This window comes from Myodes glareolus, chromosome 2 (assembly GCF_982192425.1).
Source record: "Myodes glareolus chromosome 2, mMyoGla1.1, whole genome shotgun sequence".
In the NCBI taxonomy this organism is placed as follows: Eukaryota; Metazoa; Chordata; class Mammalia; order Rodentia; family Cricetidae; genus Myodes; species Myodes glareolus.
In genome coordinates, this window is record NC_142027.1 from 107,459,465 (window position 1) to 107,474,783 (window position 15,319).

General features: G+C 41.6%; 1 long non-coding RNA gene across 1 annotated transcript in view; it reads right to left on the reverse strand.

The window, feature by feature from the left end:
- Positions 1 to 14,982, reverse strand: part of LOC148123118 (uncharacterized) — a 20,031-nt gene extending 5,049 nt beyond the window's left edge. Inside the window, exons 1-2 of the long non-coding RNA XR_015737277.1 lie at positions 14,872 to 14,982; positions 12,443 to 12,540 (exon numbers count right to left, since the gene is read on the reverse strand). This is a non-coding gene — a long non-coding RNA (uncharacterized LOC148123118). The remainder of the gene's footprint in view (positions 1 to 12,442; positions 12,541 to 14,871) is intronic.
- Positions 14,983 to 15,319: the final 337 nt, after the last annotated feature.

The window sequence follows — 15,319 nt, forward strand, 5'->3', positions numbered from 1 at the left end:
GAAACCCAAATAGAGGTGAGGGATCCTCACGAGAAAACCAAATAGAGGTGAGGGATTCCACGATCCGGAATCTGGCCAGATTTTGCAGTTTTGTAATGTGCAGTTGTGCACAGATGATAAGGGGGTAAATAGGTTAAACAGTTTGATTTTTAGAAATATGGGTGCTGAAAGGTCTGATCCAGAGCTGAAGGCCAGTGGGCAAATCAGCTGCTAAATTTCTTAAAGAGACTAGGCACCAGGATAAGATGACACTACACTAGAGATCGCTTAAAATTTAATACTCAGTCCATGGCTCTCTCATGCAGGGAACTTTAATTTTTGCCCTAGAGCACAGGCTGGGGCAGTTAACTGTCAGCGGGAATCCGTTCCCAAGGCAACAGGACCGCACTGGGTCACTCGCTGTGGCTGAGGTTCTGCAAGGTGCACTTAGGAACAAAAAAACAGGCTGCTGGTTGGAACAGAGAGACGGCCCAGGGAGCGCAGGGAAAAGCACAGGCAGCCGCCAGGCCCTGCCTATGAGCATCGGGGCCATTACAGACAGGCCGAGGAGGGTAAACACAGCGGTGTGCCAGTACACTCAGTCGCGGGTACAAACTCGTCGGGAGGCACAGCCGCGCTGACCAGACACAAAAAGGTGACGCAAAAGACAGTTGCACGGCTCCCTCGCCCAAGGCAGCCAGTGAGCGGCGGGCCGCAGGGACCTAGGACAGGGCGCTATGCTGGTTGTGGCGGCGCCAAACAAACAGATAAAAAAAAGAGAGTGCTAGGCGCCTGGCGATCTCCGGCACCTCCCGGGCGGGAGCTACGGGAGATAGGCGCAGGGCACACAGGGCACGGCGCCCGGCCTTTCCGCGGGGCTCACAGCTTATTGGTGGGCACCTGGGCTGGCTTGGAGGGCTTGCCTGGACTACAGAGACAACACACAAAAAGCAACTATAGCCAGGCCTTGATGGTACAAAGGATAGTTAAAATCCGTCCGCCAAATCTCAGGTGACAGTTTGCAGCCGGAGGGAGCGGGTCTGTGTCCCGCCCCCCGCTGTGCAGAGCAGCTTCAGCAATTTTAAGTGGAGACTGATAGATTCAAAGGTTTTACAGACCCAAAAAGGTTAGTTAAATCTTAGGATGGTTTGTTGCCTAATTTTCTGTAAATTCAAACTGTGCTAGTTTGCATTTCCACCAATGGTGGAGGAGTTTCTCTTAAGTACAAGTTATGAGCAATGTTTAATCATGTTAAAGGGATAAGGTAGAGTCAAGAGTTATTTTGATTCACACTTCTCCTATGATTAAAGATGTTACAATTGAGGATTTTTCAAATGTCTTTCAGTCATTTTTAAGTTTGTCTATTGAGAGTTTTCAGTTTAGGTTTATTACATGTATTTTAATTTTATTAATTGCTCTTTGGAGAACTAATTTATAGAGTCCTTGTATTTTTATATAGATTGATGACTGACAAAGATTTCCATATCTATAGCCAGATATGTCGATCCTATTAATTATTTCTCTAATGTTGGTGGGAGGCAATGTGCCCCCATAAAGGTAACAATTTTTATAATTCTGTCCAGTTGTGTAAGTGTTCATGTACTAGATCAGATAATAATTTTCTGCCCCTAAAAAAGTTCCAGGCCGAGCTGATTCTAAAAGATGTTTTGGAGCTGACAATTCAGCCCAGTTCAAAACCTGCTATGATGGTACAGGCCAATAAAAAATAATGTTTTGAGGTTGGCTAATTCAGGCCAATATTTAGGCCGGTTACAATGGCACAGGCCAATAAAATTTACTCCTTGGAGACAGAGACCTACAGATCTCTGTATGTCCAAGATCTGCTTGGTTATAGTTTAGATCCTAAACAGCTAAGCACATTGCTCCCAGAGACTGACAAGGGGAGCCAATTTCAATGGCGCACGCAGACAGGATTTGCCTCAGCTAGCGTCTGACAAGGTCCAGGTCATGTACTGATATACATGGTCCGGACTGGGTTTTAATTTGGGGAAGAGAAGCGGTTTTTGTGTGTTTTCACAGGATGCAAAGCACCTCGTTCCTAAACGTCTGGTGTGGACCATGGATTCATCTGTCCAGAGGCCTGAGGACAAAGCCTCTGCTATGGAGCTGTCTGACCTGATTGCTGCGGAGCTGACAGGTTCCTAAAAAATAATCCAGCTCCTACCCTTGTTCTATCAGTTATTGCTGTACTGTTAATGCTGTACATTACTATATTGTTATTGCTATACAATTGCTGTACTGCTGGATTTCCCCTTGATTTGTCAGTTATTGCTTACTATCAGTTTTTCTTATCTTGTCAGCTATTTCTGCTGAGCACTATGGGTATCTTCAAGACAGGTTACAAAATGCCATAGCTGTTCAAATTAAAAATTTGGATACTGAGATAAATTTTAACAGATTGGACATGATTTTTTGACCTTTGCTGGTCACAGAATAGGATTTTTACTGTTTTTCATGGTCCCTAAAATACAAAATTTACTAATTGGCTGTCATTTATTCTAGTTAGCTTCCCAGGGACCTTACACCAGTGCTATTGAGACCTTACTTAAAGGGGCTCTATTCTGAGCAGAGTTTTCAGGATTGTGCCAAAGCACAATCTCCTTTAAAAATGCTTATATATGCTGGAGCATGACATTCATGATCTCATAAAGCCAGAGTCAGGACTACTCAGGTCAAGTCCTTTTGACATTCGCCTCAAAATATCTTTCAGCATAATCTGGCTGGACTCAATGTATGACTAATAAGTCTATGACGGGTAAGGTCTCTGGCAGACTTTCTCCAACCTAAGACAGGGGTTGTGTTGGACCTGAGCACACTCTCCAGAGACGGGTAAGGAGTCATGTCTAATGCCATGCCACCTAAGACAGCTGCTAGTCATCATATTTTATATAAAAGGGGGACTTGTGGGAACCTGTCCTTCCTGATCCTTGAGGCCAAAACACAGGATGCAAATAATGTTTACACTAACCAGCTAAGCTTCCTGCTAGTTCCGTCCTTGGTTCTGCTACAGCCTGGTACATTAGCCTGAGGGATCTATTTTACTTTAAAATGGTAATTTCTCAACCTGCCTCAAAGAAGCTCAGGCGCCAAGGCCCATCTAACCTGTCTGACATTGCCTTAAACCCTCTAACACCTGCCTGGGGAAAAACTCCCACAGAGGCCAGTTTCCCCAGCCCCCTCTGAGTGAGAGGAGTTTTCCTTTACTAGGGCCTGTGATCCCCTCCTCCCTGTTCCTGGATGGGAGGAGGCTTTGCCCTTTTTGATCCCGGTAGCCCACTGGTATAAATACCCGATTTGAGTTTAATAAAGTTGCCATTTGCCACTTGCTCCTTGGCAGATGAGCCCGGTCTCTTTATGTGTGTATGTCATGTCTTTTTTCAACCCTCAGGACAATCGTCCATTCTCGTGGGCTCAAGTTCAAAAAAACACACAGCCTAAATCGGTTGTGGGTATCCATTAAAAAATACAGACTCTTACATTCTCTTCCCCAACCCTCTTCCTGCCCCCCCATCTCCTCCAGCCCACTCCCCATTCTCTACTCCCAACGAGTAAGGAATCCCATGAGGAGTCAACAAAGTCTGGTACATTCAGATGGGGCAGGACCATTTGCTTCCCCCTTGCATTAAGGCTGACAATGGCACCCATCATAGGAAATAGGCTCCAATGAACAAGCTCATGTGCCAGGGACAGATCATGCAAAAACCATGATATTAATGCACATACCTATGAAAATCTGATTTGTGACAAAGAAGACAAAATTGTACAATGGAAAAAGGATGCATCTTCAACAAATGGTGCTGGCATAACTGGATGTCAACAAGTAGAAGAATGCAAATAGAACCTTATCTATTGCCATGCACAGTACTCAAGTCCACATGACTCAAAGACCTCAGCATAAATCTAGTTACATGGAACTTAAATGAAGAGAAATCGGGAAGTAGCCTTGAACACATGGGCACAGGATATCACTTCCTAGATAAAACACCAGTAGCACAGATACTGAGAGCAACAATCAATAAATAGGACCTCCTGGAACTGAGAAGCTTCTATAAGGAAAAGGATATAGTAAGTAAGATAAAATGCAGACTACAGGATGGGAAAAGATCTTGACCAACCCTACACCCAACAGAGGGATGATCTCCAAAATGTATAAAGAACTCAAGAAACTAGACATCAAAATACCAAATTATCCAGTTTAAAAATGGGGTACAGATTCTAAACAGAGAATTCTCAACAGAAGAATCTCAAATGGTAAAAAGACATTTAAGGAAATGTTCAGCCTCCTCTGTCATCAGGGAAATGCAAACCTAAACGACTCTGAAATACCATTTTACACCTGTCAGAATGGCTAAGATCCAAAACACCGATGGCAGCTTACATTGGAGAGGATGTGTAGTAAGAGGGACACTCCTTCATTTCTTGTGGGAGTGCAAGTTTGTACAACCACTTTGGAAACCATTGTAGTTTCTCAGAAAACTGAGAATCAATCTACTGCAAGACCCAGCATTACCACTCCTGGGCATATAGCCAAAGGAAACACAGTCATACAACAAAGACATTAGCTCAACTATGTTCATAGCAGCAATATTTGTGGTTTTTATCATTTTTATTTTTTAAAATTTCATTTTATATTCCAACCACATTTCTCCTTCCCACACATTCTCCTGGCCCCCTCAACTCCCCCAAACCCAGCCCATATGGACTCTTCCAAAGGGTAAGGGATCCCAGGGGGAGTCAACAAAGCATTGCCCATTAAGTCGAGGGAGTACCAAGACACCCCTCCCCCGCATTAAGGTTGAGCATGGCATCCCACCATAGAGAATGGGCTGCGACAAACTAGCTCATTCTCCAGGGATAGATCCTGCTCCTGCATTCAGGGACTCCTCAGATAGACCACACTACACAACTGTCTCCCACATGCAGGGGCCTAGTTTGGTCTCTTGGAGGCTCCACTGCTGTGTCTAGAGCTCATGTGTTCCAAAATTCTCAGTTCAGCTGTCTCTGTAGATGTTCTCTTTATGACCCTGACTCCTTTCTCATATATTCCATCCTCCCTCTCTGGACTGGCTTCCTAGAGCTCAGCCTGGTGTTTGGTCGTGGATTTCTGCATCTGATGCTGTCAATCACAGGATGGCAAATGAATGGAAGTAGAAAAAAACCTGACTGAGGTAACCCAGGTTCAGAAAGACAAACACAGTATTACTCACTCAAAGGGGGATGCTAGATGTAAAGTATAGGAGAACCAGACCACAATCCAAAGCTCCAGAGAAGCTAGGTGACAAGGAGAACCCTACGAGGGATGCATGGATCACCCTGGGAAAATGAAATAGATGAGATCTCCTGGAGGCAAGGGGGTGGTAAAGGAGAGAGGATGGGGCATGAGAACACGAGGGAATGGGATGGTTGAGTTGGGGGAGGGACAGAGTGGGAGAGCAATGAAAGAGATATCGTGATATAGAGAGACATTGTGTGTTTAAGGAGAAACATGCTGATAGAGAAATTCCCAAGAATCCACAAGGATGACCCCAGCTAAGACTCCTAGCAAGAGTGGAGAGGGAGCCTCAGCTGGCCTTCTCCTGTAATCTGATTGGTGAATACCCCAACGGTTATCAAAGAGCCTTCATCCAGTAACTGATGGAACCAGGTGCAACATTGTTCATAATAACCAGAACCTAAAAACAACCCAAATGTCTCTCAACCAAAGAATGAATAAAGAAAATGTGGTACCTTTACATAAGTAAGTATTACTCTTGAATTACATCTTGAAATTACATTTTGAAATTTGCATCAAATGGATGGAACTAGAAGAAACAATCCTAAGTGAGGTAACCCAGATCCAGAAAGACAAACACAATATGTACTCATAAGTGAATAAAGATGTAAAGTGCAGGATAGTCAGTTTACAATCCACAACCCCAGCACAGCTAGGTAAAGAGGGGGACCTTAAGAGGGACATACATGAAGGGAAATAGTTAAGATCTTCAGGGTAAACTGAGGAAGGGAGTAGAAGGGAAGTGATGGGGGATGGAAACATGAGGGCTCCAGATGGCCAAGTTGGGGAAAGGATAGAGAGGGAGAGCAATGAAAGAGATATCTTGATAGAAGGAGACATTATGGGGTTAGGGAGAAACCAGGTGCTAGGAAAATTCCCTAGAATCTACAAGGATGACACCAGCTAAGACTTCTACCAACACTGGAGAGGGTGTCTGAACTGGCATTTCCCTATAATCAGATTAGTGACTACCCTAATTGTCATCGTAGGACCTATATCTAGTAACTGATGGAAGCAGATGCATTGATCCAGAGCCAAGCACTGTGCTGAGCTCCTGGAGCTTAGCTGAAGAGAGGGAAGAGGGATCATGTGAGCAAGGGGGGATCAAGATCATGATTGGGAAAACCACAGAGACAGTTGACCCAAGCTAGTGGGAGATCACGGACACTGGATTGACAGTTGGGGAGCCTTCAAGGGATGAAACTAGGCCCTCTGAAAGCGGGTGACACTTATATGGCTTGACCTGTTGGGGGCCCCGGGAAGTGGGTCCAGGACTTATCATTATGGTAGTTTCTCAGAAAATTGAGAATCAGCCTAATTAAGGACCCAGCATTACCACTCTTGGGCATATACCCAAAGGATGATCAATTATGCTACATGGACATTTTGTCAACTATATTCACAGCAATATTATTTATTCATAATAGCCAGAACCTGGAAACAATCTAGATGCCCCTCAACCAAACAATGGATAAAGAAAATGTGGTACATTTACACAATGGAGTGTTATTCAGATGAAGGAAAAAAAACAATGACATCTTGAAATTTGCAGGCAAATGGATGGAACTAGAAAGAAATCATCCTGTGTGAGGTAACCCAGACCCAGAAATACAAACACAATATGAACTCACTCATAAGTGGATTCTGCTAGATGTAAAGCAACCAATAAACAGACAGCAGTCCACTGCGCCAGAGAAGCTAGGTCACAGGCAGGACCCTAAGAGGGATGCATGGATCACCCTGGGAAGGGGAAATAGATGAGATCTCCTGGGTAAACTGGAGGTGGAGGCCATAGAAGGTAGGTGATGGGAGATGAGAACATGAGGTAAGGAGGTAGTTGAATTGGGGAATGAATGAATTGAGAAAACAATGAAAGATACTTAGATAGAGTGAGCCATTATGGAGCTAGAGATAGGAAGAAATCTGGTGCTAGTGAAATTCTGGGGAATCCAAAAGGATGACCCCAGCTAAGACTCGTAGCAAGAGTGGAGAGGGTGAACTGGCCTTCCCCTGTAATCAGATTGGTGAATACCCTAACTGTCATCATAGGACCCCCCATCGAGTAACTGATGGAAGCAAATGCAGAGATCCACAGCCAAGTACTGGCATTCCAGTCAAAGAGAGGGAGGAGGGATTATATGAACAAGGTGGGGTAAAGATCATAGAGACTGCTGACCTGAGCTCATGAGAGCTCACAGACTCTAGACTGACAGCTGGGAAACCTGTATAGGATGAAACTAGGCTTTCTTCCTGTGGGCAACAGCTGTCTGTCTTTGTTTGTTTGAGAGACCCCTGGCAATGGAACAGGAATCTGTCCCTGGTGTGTGAGCTGGCTCTCTGGAGCTAATTCTCTTTGGTGGGATACCTTGCTCAGCCTTGATACAAAAGTGAAGGTTTTTGTCCTGACTCAACTTGATGTGCCAGGCATTGTTGACTCCCTATGAAAGGTCTTACTCATTCTGTGGAGTGAAAAGGGGTGGGTGAGGGTATTGGGAGGAAGGGAGGGAGGGGGACTGTGGTTGGTATGTGACATGAATAAACATTTAAAATAAAAAAACAAGAAAAAAGAAAAATTGATTATGCTGAGCATGAAACTAAAAAAGTTATGTAGTAGTTGATGGTATCATCTTAAAAGTTATGTCTATTAAAATGACTTCCATACATTTATTTAAACCAGAAAAAAAGAATTTTGTGTTTCTTGGTTAGTTAACTGATTGTTTGATAATTTGTTTTCAAGGAAAAAAAGCCAACATTATCTTGTGATAAAGTGACTATAATTCCAGTACACAAATCTCACAATATTGTGTATTCTCTTCTGGAAAGTCATTTGTATCACTGGACACACAGTAGCATAGGCATTGAGTAAAAGTTTCTGAAGACTCAGAAGGATGGGGTCATAACTCCAGAGCAATGTTGAACAAAATGAAATGATGAGGTTCATCCAGTATGTGACCACAAAGACACTCACCAGAGCCAGGATGGTCCAGGTGGCTCTTTGCTCTGGCGAGTGTCTTACAGAGAAGCTGCTTCTGTGGAGATGCAGTGATCGCCTATGATGCCAGAACAACAGAAACACCATGTATGCACTAGAGAACAGCATGAGCCCCACAAAGAAGACATCCCTGGAAAATGTCAAAATGAAAAACAGTTCCCTCATGATGGGAGAAGTTGGAGATATCGAGCAGTATTCACTGACCACAAGTAGATTTGTTTGGCTTGTGTTGGAATAAGCTACAGTGAACAAGATGACATTACTACTGAAAGACAAATTTAGGAACCAGAAAAACAAGAAAATATACTTGATGTAATTTGTAAGTGTGTGTTTGGTTTTAACCACCCAGTCAGAGCTTGGGCTGATGATGGTGGCCTGTAGCACACTCAGGAAGCAGGTGATACAGATGGAGAGGCCTCTCATCACCCTGTTCAGGTAAAACAATGCCTTGCATTTGAAGTCATTCTGTAAATTCAGTGACTCAAACATGTCTAGAGACAAAAAATCTAACGCAGTGAGCAGCATCACAATATGAACAAGGGCCAAGTGACACGTGATCAACTCCGTGGGCTTAATTCTGCAGTCTTGGAGGACCATGAAGACATGCAACAAAAGAAGGAAGGTGCTGGCTAAGATTCCAATGCAAATTTGAAAATAAGAAATGTTCTTAATGATGACATGAGTGTATATCTTATTTATCTTCATGTCAGAGGTGAACATTCTGTATCTAGAAAGAAATAAATGTGGGGAGAGAAAGGAAGGTAAAAAAGACACAATGTCACAAGATGATGTGAGAATCCCCTACATATGCTGTAATATGTTTTATTTCCATTGGTTGACAAAGAAACTGCTTAACTTATGGCAGACAGAACAGAGATAAGTGGGAAAATTAAACTGAATATATATATATATATATATATATATATATATATATATATATAGAGAGAGAGAGAGAGAGAGAGAGAGAAGGAAGAATCAAAGAGATGCCAGGTAGCTGCTAAAGGAGAAAGATGCTGGAACATCACTGGTAGGTCACAGCCTTGTAGTATACAGAGATTTAAAAAATTGGGTTAATTTAAGATGTAAGAGCTAGCTAAGAATACATCTAAGCCATTGGCAAAACAATGTTGTAATTAATATGGTTTTTGTTCGATTATTTGGGTTAGGATGATTGGGAAACAAAAGTGCAAACTCCACTTACAAAATGGCACTCAGTTCAGCAATGTACATTGACATTAAAGAAAGCTTTAAAAAGGGCAACTACACCCACAAAACAGAAGTTGGCTTATTGGTAGCCACATTTTTTTTTTCAGATTGGCTCTCTCTGCTGGCAGTGAACAGAGGCATGACTCCTTTGAGAGAAGGATTCCAGACTCAGCCTTAGCAGAAAAATTGTATAGCTTCTTTAAAAAACTGCTTCATAGTTTGTGCTGGTGGCTCAAATGGCTCTGGCTCTTTTGGGAACTTCTGTAAAGCTTCTGTAAAGCAAAGGACACTGTCATTAAGACAAAAAGGCAACCTACTGTTTGTGAGAAGATCTTCACCAACCCCAAATCAGACAAAGGTCTGATCTCAAAAATATACAAAGAACTCAAGAAACTAGACACTAAAACTCTAATTAACCCCATTAAAAATGGGGTACTGAACTGAACAGAGAATTCTCAAACACAAGAATTTGAATGGCCAAAAGACACTTAAGGTCATGCTCAACCTCCTTAGCAATCAGGGAAATGCAAATCAAAACAACTTTGAGATACCATCTTACTTCTGTCAGAATAGCTAAAATCAAAAACACCAATGATAGCCTATGCTGGAGAGGATGTGGAGTAAGGGGAACACTAATCCATTGTTGGTGAGAATGCAAACTTGTGCAGCCACTGTGGAAATCAGTCTGGCGGTTCCTCAGGAACCAGCAATTCCACTCTTGGGAATATACCCAAGAGATGCCCTATCATACTACAAAAGCATTTGTTCAACTATGTTCATAGCAACACTATTTGTAATAGCCAGAACCTTGAAATAACCTAGGTGCCCCTCAATAGAAGAATGGTTAAAGAAGGTGTGGAACATATACACATTGGAGTTTTACTCAGCGGTAAAAAACAATGACATCTTGAATTTTGCATGCAAATGGATGGAAATAGAAAACACTTTACTGAGTGAGGTAAGCCAGACCCAAAAAGAGGAATATGGTATGTACTCACTCATAAGTGGATTCTAGCCATAATTAAAGGACATTGAGCCTATAATTCGTGATCCTAGAGAAGCTAAATAAGAAGGTGAACCTGACGAAAATCATAGAGTTATCCTCCTGGATATTGGAAGTAGACAAGATTGCCAGGCAAAACTTGGGTGCACAGGGGTATGGGGGTGGATGTAAGGGGAGATGGGTAGAGAGAAGGGAGAAGGGGAGGATTCAGAAGAGCTTGGAGAACTGGGATGGGTGGGATAGAACAAGGGTGAATTTGGGAGCAGGGAAGTAAACATCTTAATTAAGGGAGCCATTTTAGGGTTTGCAAGAGACTTGACTCTAGAGAGGTTCCCAGATCCAAGGAGAGGTCCCCAGATTGTTCTTTGGGCAGCAGAGGAGAGGGTGTCTGAACTGGCCTTGTCCCATAGCTACACTGATGAATATCTTGCATATCACTATAGAACCTTCTTCTGGCGATGGATGGAGATAGAGACAGAGACCCACAATGGAGCACTGGACTGAGCTCCCAAGGTCCTAATGTGGAGAAGAAGGAGGGAGAACATGAGCAAGGAAGTCAGGAATGAGAGGGGTGCATCCACCCACTGAGACGGTGGGACTGATCTAATGGGAGCTCACCAAGGCCAGCTGGACTGGGAGTGATGGAGCATGTGTTCAAACTTGACACTGTGAATGTGGCTGGCAATGAAGGCTGACTGAGAAGCCAAGAACAATGGCACTATGTTTTGATTCTACTGCATGGGCTGACTTTGTGGGAGCCTGGTTTGTTTGGATGCTCACTTTTATAGACCTGGATGGAGGTGGGGAGGACCTTGGACTTCCCACGGGGCAGGGAACCCTGAATGCTCTTAGGACTAAAGAGGAAGGGGGAGGAAAAAGGGAGGCGGGGAGGAGGTGGAAATTCTTAATAAATAACAAAAAAAAGACAGAATTTTTACAGAGAGGAGAAACACCAGAATATTCTAAGGGGAGCTGAAGCATTCCTTCTTGCTTGCAAACTCAAGTTCAGGAAATAAATAACTCAAAATAGCCTCAGGAACTTTCTAAAACTGGCCAAACTCTCCAGGCCCTTCCCTCCCCAAGCATGTAGAAGCAGTAATGACTGCTGAGACACACAATCAGAAAAGGTGACCTCCCTTAAAGAGGATGGGGCTATCCAAACAGCCTGGAAAGAACACTTTTCTACCCATGAGATTCCCAGATTTTGTGAGTTGTCACCCATGATTTGGTGCTATCTGTCATTGGTTTACTGTCTAGAGTGATAAGCAATTGTTCCTGTTGCCCTAGCAATAATGTTATGCAACAACTTTATTTTGTAGATTGGGCCTTAAATCCAATCATAAAGTGGTTAATTACTCCAAAATCCAACATGGTGAACCAATGAATTTCATTATGTTTACTTACAAGCATACAGGTAAGGGGTTCCTTGCAGGAGAAGAAATAACTCAAAGACAATTGCATCATCAAAAGAACAGCTATATTACCTACTTTCTCTTCCATCAGATTCAGAGTATCAAGTGTTATGCTGAGATCCAAAACTCATCCTCATATGTGCAATTTATGACTGTCATGAGTACACATCAAAGTGATTTCCTAGAAGCCTTTTCTGAGGTTCCACTTAATACTGCAATCCCTTCTATTACCTTTAAAATACCTCAGGCCTCAGTAAATAAAGATGATGCCCCTCATGTTTTAGCAGTGTCTTTCAAATGTCTAAATGCCTTGGACAATGTCACTGTGAACATGGCAGGCACAGTATTGTGTTATATTGCTAGGATCCAAGGCAAATTATTTTTTCCAATTATTCTAATTATGTTTTAGAGCAAAAAATGGAAAACTGATGATAAATATTATACATAGCCACATTCAGATACTACTTTACAAGTTTCCACTACCTTGGGATAAAATAATTATACCTACATAAAGAACAAATATAATGTTTCTTTGTCATTCCAAAATCTTCACTCACCTCTTTCAGACATGCACCTTTCTGTAAATGGTGTTGAAAAGGCTTGAACTGCTGGATCCTCAAATGCCATCCTCTATAATGTTCACATTGTGTTGTTGCTGAAAATGAGCAAGAAAAAACAATGGTTACTATAAAACGGAGGCAGCAGCTACCATGCAATCATCTTATAGTTCCTCTTAGAAATTTATCTACACCTGCAGGATCTAATAACGAATCAGTTTAAACAATATGCTTGTTCATCTAAAGGCATATTTATGTGTGCTGATTATCTGGATTTTAAAGTTCACTTTGTGTTCTGCTCTAAGCATTGAAGCATCTTGATATTTAGATTAATATGGCCATGACCTGTGAGCAATATGTTAGATGCAGTTTCAAAGAAGTCACCTATAGGTTGGTCATAAAGAAAAGAAAATTAAGTATCTTTTAATATGCTAGGTAGATCAAAATATGACACACCAATTGGCATTCACTGTTGAAAGAAACAAGCATAGATTGCTGATCTCAGAATGAAACTCCACGACTCTTAGGAGATGGGTAAGGCAGATCAAGTGGGCCTTCCTAATTCTGGATTTCCCAAAAATTTCTGTAAATTTAATTTAAAAATAAGGTGTATATATATAAATATGTGCACACATATGCCCCATCATATACAGATTTTATACACACACACACACACACACACACACACACATTTAGGGAAAAGTACATTAGGGAAAAGTATCACTAATAAATAGACTAACAAAACTCTCTATATCAGCAAGATTTTATGTCAACATCATTCTGGAAAAAGAAATCTTAATTGAGAAAATGATTCCATAGAATGAGCCTGTAGGCAAGTCTAAAAGGCACAGAACTGCTGAAAACAATGTTTGTGAGTGGCCGCTCTCAACTCTAGTTCTGAGAAAACAAGTAGTGGCAGAAGCACCAGGGTAGAGACAGAACACAGAAACCCGGCACAGGATCCTGAATGCAGCCGTGGTGTGAAGTAGGAGTCTCTCTAAAAAGCCCCTCTCAAAGCCTTTCAATCTCAGAACACCAGGAAACCAATAGGGCATGACACTGTGCTCTCACAAACGAGGACACACATCCTGTACATCCCCATGGAGACAACAGGAGACTCCAGGGTCTGTGTCAGATGCTTGACTTGAGGGAAAGGAGCACTAAAGCCTTCACATTGCAGGCTCCCTGCCAAGGGCAGCCTGGCTTCATGCATTATCCTTCTAAGTGCACAAAATACAGACTTTCCACATTAACAATTTAAGGCAAAGACAATCTGCAATATTTAAAACTTAAATGAGTATCATGATTATCAAATTCCTGATCAAATGGACAATCCTGAGACAGCATTTTGTTTCACTTTTACAAAATGAGATCAACTTCTCTGCCTTCCATTTTAAAGACACACAAATGTTAGAAAACTACTACTAAGTTCAGAAATTGTCAATCTCATAATAACTCAGAAACTAAACTGGAATTTAAATTATGATTCAGTGAATACATGTTTAGTAAATGGACCTAACTTGATATTTGGGGTGAAAAAAATCAAGTTCTAGATATTTATATATCATCACATTTTCTCTAATGTATGTAATCTTGTCTAAAAGTTGCAAATTATATTTACCACATTTCTACAATCCTTACCCAAGTTAATATTCTGATCGGTATTGTAAGTTCCATTTGATGGATAAAATAACTAGAGTTTTAAAAAATATATATAAACTTCACAAAATTGAATAACAAATTATCTTATTTAGACATATTTTTAATAGTTATCAAAAGTTACCTTGATTATCATTATGTAGTAAAATAAAAAGATTTGTATGGCCACAGGTCAACATCTAATTATTGTACAGCAATAGAACACCTTCCTTTTACAATAGTGCAATAAAATAGATTTAAAATATGAAAGGATTACATAATATAATCAATTAATATGCACAAGAAAATTTTATTAAAATGATTTTAAGTATCTCCTGACTTTCAGAATATGACTACAGCACACAGCATTCTTTCAGAAGAGGTGTATTCAACTAGAAGAACTGCAAATACCTACATACAAAAAGACAAACTAGCCTGAAAAATAAAAACACAGAGACAAATACTGGGGTTCAACATGAAGGTCAGGAAAGCAATCCAGTCAGCCACTGACACTTATCCCTACCTCAGTCCGAAATGGCAATCCTAATTTTGGACTGAGGTAGAGGTAACAGCCAGTGGCTGACAGTTTTCCTTTGCTGACTTTCAGATTGAAACCAATATATGTCTCTGGGTTTTTATTATTTGTGCTACAATAAACTGTGAAGGTATCTTTAAAAGGTCAAAATAAAAATCCAATCTAATTTTTCAAGAAAGTTATAAAAAACAAAAGTCCTTACCAAAACTATAAATGCACCTTTTGTGAAATTGTTATATTTGTGGATCGTACTTACTTATGATTCAGTGAGCACACAGACCATGTCCTGGACAGATACAGCTCTGCTGTTTCAAGAGAAGGCATCCTACTGCTCCCAGCATCTCCCCCAGGCCTTCAGCTTTAAGCACTTACTGCAAAGGAAGTAGAGAAATAAGCACTAGGCAGTCTGAGAATTTTTTGTGAATGAAGTGAAGGGAGGTCCTCGATAGGGTTATATAGAGGGTGCACCATCCACTCCACTCCCACTGCACTGATAGTCAAGTCCTGCTCTTCATCAAACAGCCCTGGCCTGGGAATGTAGAAGAAGGTGCTACCAATGGGAAAACTCAACTTACCTAGTTAGTAAAAAACAACATAGAAGGATTAGCTGGGCTGTCACCTCTTCCCTGTGGGAACTCATTTTCCCAGTCACATCTGTCTGAGTACTCTGTATAACTCCAGTCTCATCCACAGGAGCAAATTAC